Below are 12,566 nucleotides of genomic sequence, written 5' to 3'. Positions count from 1 at the left end.
TAATTTTACATGCAAGGTGAGAATCAATATGCGCGCACACGAGAGAATTTAATGATTTGCATAGAACGAAAATACAGAGCGGAATAAATGCATAAGTAATGTTGAAGCTTTATGCGCCTTTCGAAAAATAAATTTGTAAGGCAGATTCTTTGACGTACTAAGTAATCTAAAGCACTTGGATTTGATGTATTATAGCACAACAAAAAAGGATTCCGAAAAAGGTAAAATTGAGTAAACAAAAGCTACGTAAACGATTTTTTTGAAAGTCAACAGTCTACTGATAATTGAATGAGATTTTTAAAATGAGAATGTTTAAAGGTTGATATGCGAACGGAAGTCAAGAAGGCTATTAATTGCTTAAAATTTGTGTCATATAGTCAATTAATCAATGATTTTAATCTTTACCCATCCGAAATTTAACCTTAAACTCTTTTATGTGGTTATTCATCCACATGATAAGACTTATCTTAATTAAAAAAAAGTACAATTGTTATCGCTTTTCTCTGTGCACACTTCTAAACACCTGAAAATTGACTCAAGTGTTTTTCAATTCCATAAGTGTCGAGTTCAATTGATTGATGAAATGAGAGATTTTTTTTTTCATGAAAAGCCTTAAATCTTCTTGAAATTTCGATAAAGATTTGAAAAGGAAAATATATTTTTGTGTGTGGGAATTAAAATGGAACCTTTAAATTAAGATTCATTAATATTACTGCTGAGTTCCAGGAAGGATTATTTCTAGTTGTATCTAAATGGTTTTCAAGCTTTATGCCGCTCCTAGTTATGTACATTAAATTGTTAAAAACAAAGTTTCAACCTGTTTTCGGTTCAAGAAATCGTTTAATATTTGTTGTAATATTTGTGTTAAAAATTTCTATTAAGCACAATAAAGTTCCTTAATTTGAATTCAGTAATAATTAATTTCCGGATGGATATCCAAAATATTTGCCTTCATATGTGATGTTTGTTCAAAAATGAGAAGATTCAGCGATGAGGAAACACGTTTGGATTAAGCATGCCCTGAGTGACACAATGTGACAAAATCAGCTGTCGCAATACCGTCAGAATTACTTCATGTCTGACGAAGCGGAGTCTTACTGAGCACATTGTGCTTTTCGGGAAACAGAAATGCCAAATAAAGTGTCATTGCTGGGATAGAATCTAAAATTTGGTAGCTATTAACTAGCTAAACGACGAACCGAAGCTTCAAAAGCTACTTGGCGTATAACAGTGATGTAAGAATATCAGCTTAAAGTGAGAGCAGATTGGTTGTACAAACTAGGTGGCATACAACACCAGAGACTGATGGAAAGACTTTTATTGTGACTTAAACGAGTGCGAGGTTTCAGTCAGGGCTCAAAGTCAACTATTATTTTGCATTTAAAAAAAAGTCGACTCGATTATTTAAAAAATTTGAGTCGACTTAAAGCTTAGGTTAAAGTAAATAGTAAATAGTAAATATTAAATAATTTATTAAATATGCCACAAGCTACAAAAATTAAAAATCATAATATAGCTCCAAAAAATCTAAATTAATTAATAATTCTCTCTCATGAACAAAAATTTGTGAATAATTCACTTTCATTTAAAAAAATTCCCCATCAAACTGACAAAAAATCAATTTCAATAGTTCCATTTAAAATTCAATGTATTTCTGATAAAATCACATCCCAAAAATCTATTTCCATTGCAAAAATTGTTAAAGTTCTCCTCTTCAAAAAAATCATATAGTTATACATATTTTTGAGAGGACACTAGAGTCATTCGAAAGGAATTGTATGACTGGAAGGTCAACAGACCCTTGACTGTGAAATATTTTAATATACAGCACGAGCTATCGAATATTTATGTATATTTTCTACAAATTTTTTAAAAATTATCATATCTAGCTGTATTTAGGTTAAATCTTAATGAAATGCAAAAAAAAGTATGAAGCCAAAACATTTGCAACATGCCAGTCTAAATATAGCGAAAAATGGCTTACACAATATTCAATTGTTAAGCTCAATATAGAACAACGCTTAGTTTCGTAAAAAAAAAGTATTGAATAATCAATGAATATTATCAGCAATAATTGTCACATTGTTGTCCTCATGCCTGACCATTTTAGAGAGACAATACTTATTGCCTTCATTCGTAAATATCCTTTAAAAACTTTATCATGAGGAAGTGAGCTTTCCTCTCTTTTACAAATGTGAAACACATTTCTATTTTTATATTTTGTTTTAAAAAAAAAGGGTCAAAGTCACGAACAACAAGATTCAAATCGACATTTTATGTTTATTATCCAATTCTTCTTTAACTCGTTTTTTTTTGAGCTTCGCATCTCTACATGTTTGCAATGTAGTGCTAAATTTTTATTATACATACATTATTAGCGTTTTCAAGCGTGCATAGTATTAAAATGGAATGCAGATAACTTTTATTTTTTTTTTGCTACTAATACCTTAAAAGAAAGATCATTGGATTATTTCATTCTCGCTCTTTTTTAGAGCGGCTTTATAGGAAAATGGAGCTTTTTAATTCAGTTTGATCGAATGAGTGGCTGACTCTAAGAGGCATGGAACATGCTCTTTAGTGCTTATTCTAGTGTTAAGCTCCTAATTGAGGATGCTCACGAGCGTTATTCTCAGTTTACTCTGCTCTTAAGACTACGCTCATTGTCTTCTAGGTTGAGACACGAGATCTCAACAACCTGGCATCATAGAGAGCTCAGGTTAGCTTCATACTATCGAGTTACTGGCTTATCGATTGGTTTGATGACTATGAACCACGATTAAATGCTTTAATTAATGATTTTTCAAATTTTACATGCAAACAAATGAGGGTTCATCCATAACGGCAAGTCTGCAGACACGAATTGCAGGCCTATGACCTTAGACGAACTATAAAGTAATGTCAAAAGCTGTATTCCCGCGCATCCTAAATGCAGGAATTGGCAAAATTCTAAAGAATTAACTTGTTTTTAGCAGAGACTAAAATCGACTTGAATATTTCATGAAAAAGCCGACTAAAGTCGATTCGACTCTGTTCAAAATCCGAGTCAACTTCTAGTTTTGGTTTTTAGTTCGTTGAAAATTTGAATCTTTTTTAACTCGTTTCTCTTTACTTGCTTTCTTGTCTATTTTTTAACTTTTAACTCTCATATAATAATTGATCGTTATTCTTTGTGCAATTTTTAACTCATTATCTATTTAGAAAAAACTATTTGAATTAAACTATGCTTAATTTCTGTTTATCAAAAACGATTGCTTGTTAAAAATGCGCTTAAATCCCTCAATCAATAACACAATGACTTTCAAATGAAGTGATTTATTGATCACTTTGGATTATTGATAATGCGAAACTTTTGAGATTAAAAAGTTTTGTAGAATTTTCTTATTTGTACATTTAAGCTTCATAAATCTGTATTTTTTTATATTGCTTATCACTATTTTTTTTTCATTGTTAGAAAAGTTTTTTAAGACGTGCAAAAAAAAAGTTTAATCACGAGATAAAATAAGAAAGGTTTAAATCTAAAGTCGTCGTTGGGAATTTGACTTTAAAAATGGGAATTAACTGTTTGTCATCAACAGGATATCCAAAAAAGAATTCTATTTATAAGTCACTGAATATACAATGCTAATGACGATCAAATTAATTTTTAATGCCAAACCTGTGAGGAGTAAACAGAGAAAAAAAGCAACAAAATAAAAAATTCAAAATTCAGGTTTCTTGCAATTCTGAAATTTGATACAGAATATTTTGTGTATGTCACAAAATTCTATTTCTAGAACATGGGTTAATGTGAAATATATTGAGGCTGATTTAAAGCCAATGGGTGCTAATTTTGATATTTTTTAATAATTTTTTTGATTAACATGAATGTGGAATTTCGTGGAAATTACTCAAATTGAACAATCAATGAAATTAATCAAGCCTGGGATTTCACGTCGCTTAGTAATAAGCTTTGCTCCATTGGATGAGTGAGGAGCAAGATCTGGACAATGAAACATCTTAGAAAGCTCTAGTTTGAAGCATTAGCTCTGTGCCATCGAGTTATTTGGGTATCGACTGGTTTAGAAGCTCAAAACCATTTCTATTCACTTTAATTAAAGATTTTTTATTAAATAAGGAAAAAGTAATTTTTTAAAGCGTTTTTCTGATGCATTTAAATTTTAAAAAACCGTTAAAAATTTGAATTTGAAAAAGCCGTTAAATTATTAATTCAAATTCTGTTCTCTGTTGCAAAAATGTCCCAAAGTCGCACAATAAGGTCGAGCACTATTTCTTAATTATTTTAATTAATAAATCCCCACATCTGGCATTTCTTGGCCAACCAAAAAAACAATCAAAATCGTAATTTCTCCAAATAATTATTATAATTTGGTTATAATTCTTTGATTTTAATGACAATTTGTCACGACATATTTTGATTCAATAATACAAGTTCATTTATAAAGAGTTACTCAATACTCGTGCTCAATTTTCAGATCACATGCGAAAATTATGTGAATTTTTTTATTTTGCCATAAAAAAAATTTTATATGACCTAATTCTGCCTCATAATGGATTAAATAAACAGCAAAAATTAAGTGAACACCGCCAAAAAAAAAATCAGATTATGAAATACGACTAGGAATTTTTTTTAATTCAGTACAAATTCACATTAATGTATAACAGAGTCTAATTTGTTGTACAAAAAAGGCAAAAATACCGCTATTTCCGATACTTGTAGCACGCGCAATTGATCTTATGCAATGATCTTATTGTAGTCAATTTTTTAAGAATATTACGTTATATATTCGCAGCGGCAGGCAAAAAAATCACAGAAACCCATTCACTCAGTCACCTAGTCAGTAAATAACACAATGCATTTAAATATCAAGTTTTTTTTTCCTATTTCTTCTTCATCTTTTATTTCTCACTGAATCATTAGACATTGACTGTGTGTTTAATGAACTTTTTATTTCACTTTTTTTGTATTGTATTGAGTAGCGGTTGAGAGAGAGTAGAAATATCATCTTAAAACTAATATTGAATATATATCTATTATTAATAATACACATTAGAGCTTTTTGTTGCTGAGTTTATTCATTCATGAAATTAAGTTTCACTTGTTGTGCACTGATTGTTTAGTGAACCACTTTTTTTTTATTCATTCCGTATGATTTGCGAATATCAAGCGAATGTGCATAAAGTAGGACTAATCGCGGTTTTTAGATTTGGTTTGGTTGGATGTTGTGGCGCATTTGGATAGAGTTTTGTGGATTTGTATTGTGATTTAGAGTTTTTTTTTGTCAAATTTGACAGGATCAGTCTCATGGCATGCAACGGTCAAGTGCTCGAAGTCGACATGAAATTTTGCATGGAATTTAGATGATTTGAGTCGACCTTACCATTCAAAATTCGAGTAGAATTCAAGATTTGCCATGATCTATTGTAAAAACTTAAGATGATCTATGCATACATACTGGATCTAGGGCAAGCCATCTAAGGCACATCTATAGAGCAGACGTGAAACCAGGAGAGACCTGGGTTGCACCTGTATATGGGTAGCAGACGTATGGTCAGATGAGGCCCTCTAGGATGGTTCATTGGGTATATCTAGCTTACGGGCAAGTAGCCAAGGGGCCCAAACCAATCCCCATCTCAACTTCAACCGAAAATTATTTATTGTATACTTCATTGATCTAGGGTATGTCTAGGGAGCAGACACCTAGCTAGGGGTACATTGACACCAGCTTCCCACTTTCTAGGATGATATTTTGCAAACATATTGGATCTGAGGTACATTTAGGAAGCAGGCATGTACCCAAGAGAGCAGGGCATTAAGACCCCAGCATTAAGTTTCCCTCCTAGAAATCCGAACTCAAAACATCACTACATTTTCCGTTACTTTTTTTTACTCTCAATTTTAGCTTTCATGTGAAAAAAATTCCCATCACAAATCCACACGTGATCGCAAAATACAAAAAAAAAAAGTCAAAACGTCAAAAGGCTAAATTAAGTTAAATGATACTAACAATGAGATTAGTAACAGTTCATAGTGCTCACATAATACTTCATAATCGAATTTTAACATCTCGCTAAAATTAAATTTCACATTAACAATGAAAATTATTTTTGTATTTTTTCAATTAACTGATCAGAAAAGATTTTTTTTTTCTGTTTAGTCATACTAAAGCTGACAAAAACAACGAAAAAAATTTATTCGAAGCAAAATGTGAAAGTCTCACTTTTTTTTTCAAAAAAATAATATTAAGCGCTATTCATAATATTGATTGTAGACCATACGCTTGATTTCGTGTTAACTAAAAACAACATAAGTGAGAGGAAGAAAAAAATTGTAACTAGTTGTTGTTGTTGCTACGCTCTTTTCTCGTAATGCTGCATTTTGGATGGAAATTCGTTTTGTTGCTAGAAATTTCTGGCCACAGCCAACTGCTACTGATACATTTTTAATGGCACGTATTTGAATGAAAGAAGTTGGAATGTTTGCGGCGAAAATGAATCTTTTTCGGTTTTTTCATGAAGCATTGAAACAGTGGTGAGCAACATGTATGTCACGTCACACTAGTGTGCCGCCAAATGTCTTTGGTATTTTTCGTGATACATTGAAGCTATGGTGGACAACATGTGTGTCGCGACACACTAGTGTGACGCCACATTTCTTTGGTATTTTCAAGAAACACTGAAGCAGTGGTGGGCAACATGTGTGTCTCGTCACACTAGTGTGCCGCCACATTTCTTTGGAAATGCCGTGAACCGTGTTTCATGTGCGGCTTCGATCCAGACTTACCACGAAGGTGTGGTCTGTGAGAAATAAAAAATTGCCCACCACTGCACTGGAGTATGCAAGAGAGAAAAAATAACATTTTTTATTGCTTTATGCTCATTGATGGTGAATTGTAAGTTCAAGCGATGCTAATTTGAGAACGTGAAAGAGCAACTGAGAGAAGAATTTTTTCATAACCAAAAGGTTTATTATGCAAATTGGAATTTCTCTTGTGCAAGTGGAATTTTTTTGTGGAAATTGTCGACATTTAATTTAAGTCAATTTAAAATATTATCTAATTTTAAAAATTGACAATCAATTTATGTGAAACTTAATTAAAAGTTTCCTATTTCTATAGTCATATGATCGATAAATTAAGACCACCAAGTGTCGTAAAGTCACATTGAACTTGTCATATGACTATCACAAAAAAAAACCTCAAAAGCAAAACAACAAAATCGAACTTTTTAATTTCCTATATCATTGAGGTGTTTTTGACCACATAAGTGTCACGAGAATTCGATAAATTTTATTTTTTGGCACAAATAAAAAGAAGTCTCTCAGCTGAAAATTGACCCGGAAAACAGATGGCGTAGGATTGGGTGTTAGGTGACTTGATTCTAGATTTTGGAGATTTTGACGAGTAAGGGATGGTCCAGAATCGTCTGAAATGGCCAAGAATGATCTGAAATGCCCGAGAATTGCTTAAAATTACCGAGAATCGCGTGAATTCACCGAGTATCATTAGAATTTGTCTGATATGGTCGAAAATAGGCTGAAATGGCTAAAAATCGCTTGAAATGACCGACAATCGTCTCCAAAGGCCAGGACTATCTTGAAATGGTCAAGAATCGTGTAAAATGACAAAGACTAGCTTTAAATTGTCGAGAATCGCGTTAAATGACTGACAATAGCTTTTAATGACAGAGAAACGTCTAAAATAGCCAAGAATCAGCCTACAGGTCGATTTATCTCTAGCTTCACCCAATTTCTTCGAATCTGGACTGGACAATGAGTCACACTGGCCTGGACTCGAACGTTCAGCCATTTACACACCATGTGCTTTCCGGGGACAATGCCAAATCTTATCAAACCAAACAAATATGATTTAATGAACACAATTTTCACAAAAAAAATCTAATTTAATTTGCACATCACACAGAAATACACCAATTTATATTCAATCATGATCAGTCGTCGACACTGATAAAATATGTAAAGAATTATATTGTTTGAAAGGTGAATGCATATAAATCAATTTCACTTTCACAAGTGGAATGAGATGAAGCATAAAAAAATATTGCGTTCAGATCCTTTTTTAACATTCGCAATTTTTCCTCCTCAATTCTTCTTTCAATTCAGTTGATTGATTCGTTTTTAATTCACCGCCAATTTATCATTCTTTTCATTCCATTCACTTGTGCTCTTGCCGAATTCAACAACGGCTTGCAATGATGTATATAAAAACCAAATCATGACGGCATATCCAACATGAGACATAAAAAACTTTTTCTTTTTATAGAAAATTTGGTTCATCATTTTTTTTTTTTTTGGATGTCACAGCTTGTGGTATCAGTAGCAGTCATGCTATTTCGATCATCTTTTACTTTATTTACTCACAACAACAAGAAATAATAATAATATTTCTAATCTATTATGTCTTGGATATTTAATAAAGATAACTTTTTTCTTTCACTTCACAAACTTATTTTTATTTTGCAAAAATTTCACGTTAATCAATAAGTTATGACTCTTTATCATGTCTAGACACAATTCTGGAAAGCTTTTTTATTTTTTGGCAAATTTTTTTCACTTTTTTCCAGTTTAATCTTTTAATTCGCGAAGTCGAAATTTATAAGATATTTTTTTAAATTCTTTATTTTAAAAACCACGAAAAATTCCTTTAATTAATCTTCAACTTCATACAATCCACGGTTACGTCTTAATTCTTCGACTTCTCAAATTGGACTGTTGCGCTCAATAAACAACAATAAAGAAAAAAAAAACAACGGAGACGCTGAACGGAGTTATTTGAATGCCTTATTTACGATACGATAGTTGTGTTATAGAGAATATTATGGATAGGAGAGTGAGCAGCTTGTTCAATACAATTATAGATAATGAAAAAAATAAAAATTGTATTTTTTTTTTTTTTACTTCTATTTATTTCACTTCTCTCCTATATGCTACATGTATTTGAAACAACAACAAAAATTTGTTGTTGTTGCTACATGTCTATTTCATGTTACACCGTCGTGTTTTAGACTCGACACTTTTGCATTATCATTTTATTTTCGATTTCATTACAATACCAATGTTAAGTTTCTCACTTTTAAAAATTTCCTAATTCACGAATCACTTAAAATTTCCTCATAACTGAAGCATTGATGATGCTTTTTGGGGTCTATAGACCTTCAACAATGTGACATGCAAAAAAAAAACTTGTTGTGAGGATGCCCATGTGCTTTTTTCCATAATGTCAAGCAATCGGTTGATTTATCTCGCTCAATATTCGCTCTTTCTCTTGAGTAAATAATTCGACTTTATTACATTGTATTTATGACTGCATTTTCATGATATAAATGGTATGCACCTACACACACAGAACAACAGTCATGGATATATATGCTGAGAAATTGCATACATTAAGATTGAGTGTAAATTTCTTAAGATTCTTGCATATGAAACTCATTTCAACTTATACACACAAGAACTGAGGTTTATCCAACCATACACACATCAAAATTAATCTGGTTTGTACATTATCCACCCAGACACATAACAGAAAGAGATTGACCCATCTACATCAAAATTGTTTACACAGGCACATGCGAACATATATGAATTCACACAAAATTAGACCCATGTGCATATATCGTGGGGGAAATTTAATCAGTCAAATTAGATCCAAAATGTAAAAAAGTTACCCAAAAATAAAAATAAAAGTAACTTTTACCCACACAATATACTCTCATATAAGCATAATACATTCATACAATCAACATAAGCTCATACATACACGTATAGTTGACTCACATGCAGAATATGTGGTCATACGCTTGCAAATGTATTACATAGAAAGCATATAAAGTTGATAGATTCATGTACCAAGCATAAATTCATACAGAATGATAAAGGGGCAGTTTGGACATTATGGTATGTGAAAAAATAGTTTGTAGAACGTTCCCCGTCCCCGACCCCTCTATAGCTGTTACAAAATCGAAGAATCCCTCCCCAAAGGGGGATCGGGCCGTGCAATTACCAAGCAACGGCACGTAACGTTCTTGAGAAAGGAGAAGTAGGGAGAAGCGAGGGAGGAGGGGAGGTAGGTGTGCTCGATACGCGTCAAACAATGAAAAATAGAGATTTTGTTGGAATTTACGGAGGAGTAGCTAATTGAGCAAGTTGAAGAAATAGAGATTTCAACAAAACGGGGGGAATGGGTGTGTTGAAATTCGCTTGCAACTTGCCGACGTAGCCCTCAATAGAGGGTATTTTTGCTTCTGTATGTAGAAGGGGGGATGGGTGTGAATCGGATCGAAAACGTCGATTTTCGGCAAACGTAAGTGGAAGTTAAGTTACGTAACTAGTGAACGACCCCCTCCAGCCTATAATGAAATAATGATAATCTATCATCGTGATGAATGACTCTTTTGCAAAATTGCATAGATTTTTTGTTCATATCTTCATCTCCGTCATTCTTTACATATCGGGTACGATTGCTTAATCGCGTTTTTTTTTTGTTAAGAAGAGATAATTTGCTGCTGATTGATTCCGGGTCACCCACCCGACACAATTCCGCCCAATTATGTGTGTCACATTCGCCCAATTGGGCCCACTTGGGTGCAACATACCCAATTGTGCCCAATTGGACTAAATTTCACCTAATTTTGCCCAATTGCACTAAATTTCACCCAATTTCGCCCAATTGGACTAAATTTCACCCAATTTCGCGCAATTGTGCAATTAAAAATATTGGTAATTAGTGTGCAACACAAATGGGCCCGATTTTATCCATTTTAACCCAATTTTGCCCAATTGGGTGAAATTTCTACCAATTATGCCCAATTTTATCAAATTTCAACTAATTTCATCCAATTGAATCAAATTGAAAAAATTCAAGATCTAAGATGATATATCTATAAAGATATATGATGTATAATAATTAAAAGAAAAAGGTTTACACTGTCTGTGCTTCACTCTAAAGTTTAAGGAATCAATGTAGTAGTTGCCTAATACTGAAATATGGATGTTGAAATAAAATAAGGTGTTGTAGTTTTGAGTAAAAGTTAGAAGTAAGTTTGTGGAAAAAGTCTTAACATGATGCCAATTTAGCTAAATCGGGGATATTATTGACAGTTCTGAGGATTTTGCTATGAAACAGTTAAACGAATTAGAACTGATTTAACTTTTACTTGAGTAATCTGATTAAATGAAGATTTTTTTTATAACAACAGGAATATAGAATTAATAACTATTGATTAAACTTAGATGATGATGATAGAACTAACTTTTTTGATAGTTAACGATACTTAAAGGTGTTTTATGACATTTCAATTTTTTTAAAGATTTTTAAGTCATAAAGCTACTAAAAAAGTTGCTTTGTTGTGTTTTATTAATATGTAATTGAATATTTTTATGATTTTGAACCTTTCTAATAAATTTATGATGCTTAATAATATTTTACACAATTGCGAGAAATTGGGTGAAATTTAGTGAGCTTAGTCGTTCGAAAATTCAGTATCAGAAATGTGAAGTAATTGGTTATTTTCTCTTTTCCTGGATATTTAGGGTAATATTTAAATATACTTTCTTGTAAAGTTCTAAAAAACGGACATTTTGATGTATAATATGGTAAATAAAACACTATAATTAAGCCGAAATTTGAAAAACAAACTTGATTTCTGACACTGAAAATTTGTTACTTAATCTGAATTTTTCGACAAAAAATGCTTGTAATTTTATGAATAATGATTTCTAAGGTACAAAAATTAGTCGTACTGGTTCATTTTTCAATGCTCTACATTGTGAAGTATAAAAAGTTAGCCTAAAACCTGTTTAAAGTAGTTAAATTAATGATTTTTTGTAAAAACGTTAAGAAATATTCGAATTTTCCATACAAATTTTTCTGCGTTTACAACAACAAAAATATTCACAAAAATTCAAAAAAAATTAAAATTAATAGCTTAATTTGTTAATTAATGAACTGGAATAGAACTATTTATGTTGTCTTTTTGTGTTTTGGTACTCAGATTATTCAAAAGAAGTAGTTTTTTAATGTTTTGAGTGATTTTAGTAAATGGAACTTTTTTTTCGTCTAATCACTAGTGCAATTGGGCAAAATTGGGAGAAATCCCACAATTGGGAGAAATTGGGTGAAATTTAGTGCAATTTTGCAAAATTGGGAGAAATTACACAAATGGGAGAAATTTCACAATTGGGCAAAATTGGGTGAAATTAAGTGTAATTTTGCAAAATTGGGAGAAATTACACAAATGGGAGAAATCTCACAATTGGGCAAAATTGGGTGAAATTAAGTGCAATTGGGCAAAATTGGGAGAAATCCCACAATTGGGAGAAATTGGGTGAAATTAAGTGCAATTGGGCAAAATTGGGAGAAATCCCACAATCGGGAGAAATTGGGTGAAATTTAGTGCAATTTTGCAAAATTGGGAGAAATTACACGAATGGGAGAAATCTCACATTTTTTTAATGCATTTATATGCAATGAATGGTATGCACTTAACGACTTTTGCCAAAGTGCAGTAGTTGGTTACTATGTGACTTGCTAAAATGTTTTAAGGGCAGT

At 31.9% G+C, this 12,566-nt stretch overlaps 1 protein-coding gene across 9 annotated transcripts in view; it reads right to left on the bottom strand.

Annotated features, from left to right (window-relative positions):
* Positions 1–12,566, bottom strand: part of mtd (TLD domain-containing protein mustard) — a 95,461-nt gene that overhangs the window by 64,002 nt on the left and 18,893 nt on the right. For 2 of the 9 annotated variants that reach the window (XM_070653841.1, XM_070653840.1), the window contains exon 1: positions 8,378–8,715. The exons of 5 other annotated variants lie outside the window; for them this stretch is intronic. The gene's annotated coding sequence lies outside the window, so the exon portion shown is untranslated. Of the gene's footprint in view, positions 1–8,377; positions 8,717–12,566 lie in introns of those variants that run through there. 2 more of the 9 variants (XM_070653837.1, XM_070653846.1) reach the window with 2 other exon arrangements.

This window comes from Chironomus tepperi, unplaced genomic scaffold, assembly GCF_022539635.2.
Source record: "Chironomus tepperi strain 1889 unplaced genomic scaffold, CSIRO-AGI_Ctep_v1 contig_73, whole genome shotgun sequence".
NCBI lineage: Eukaryota > Metazoa > Arthropoda > Insecta > Diptera > Chironomidae > Chironomus > Chironomus tepperi.
The sequence above is the reverse complement of the archived record's forward strand: the minus strand, read 5'-3'. Positions and strand labels throughout refer to the sequence as shown.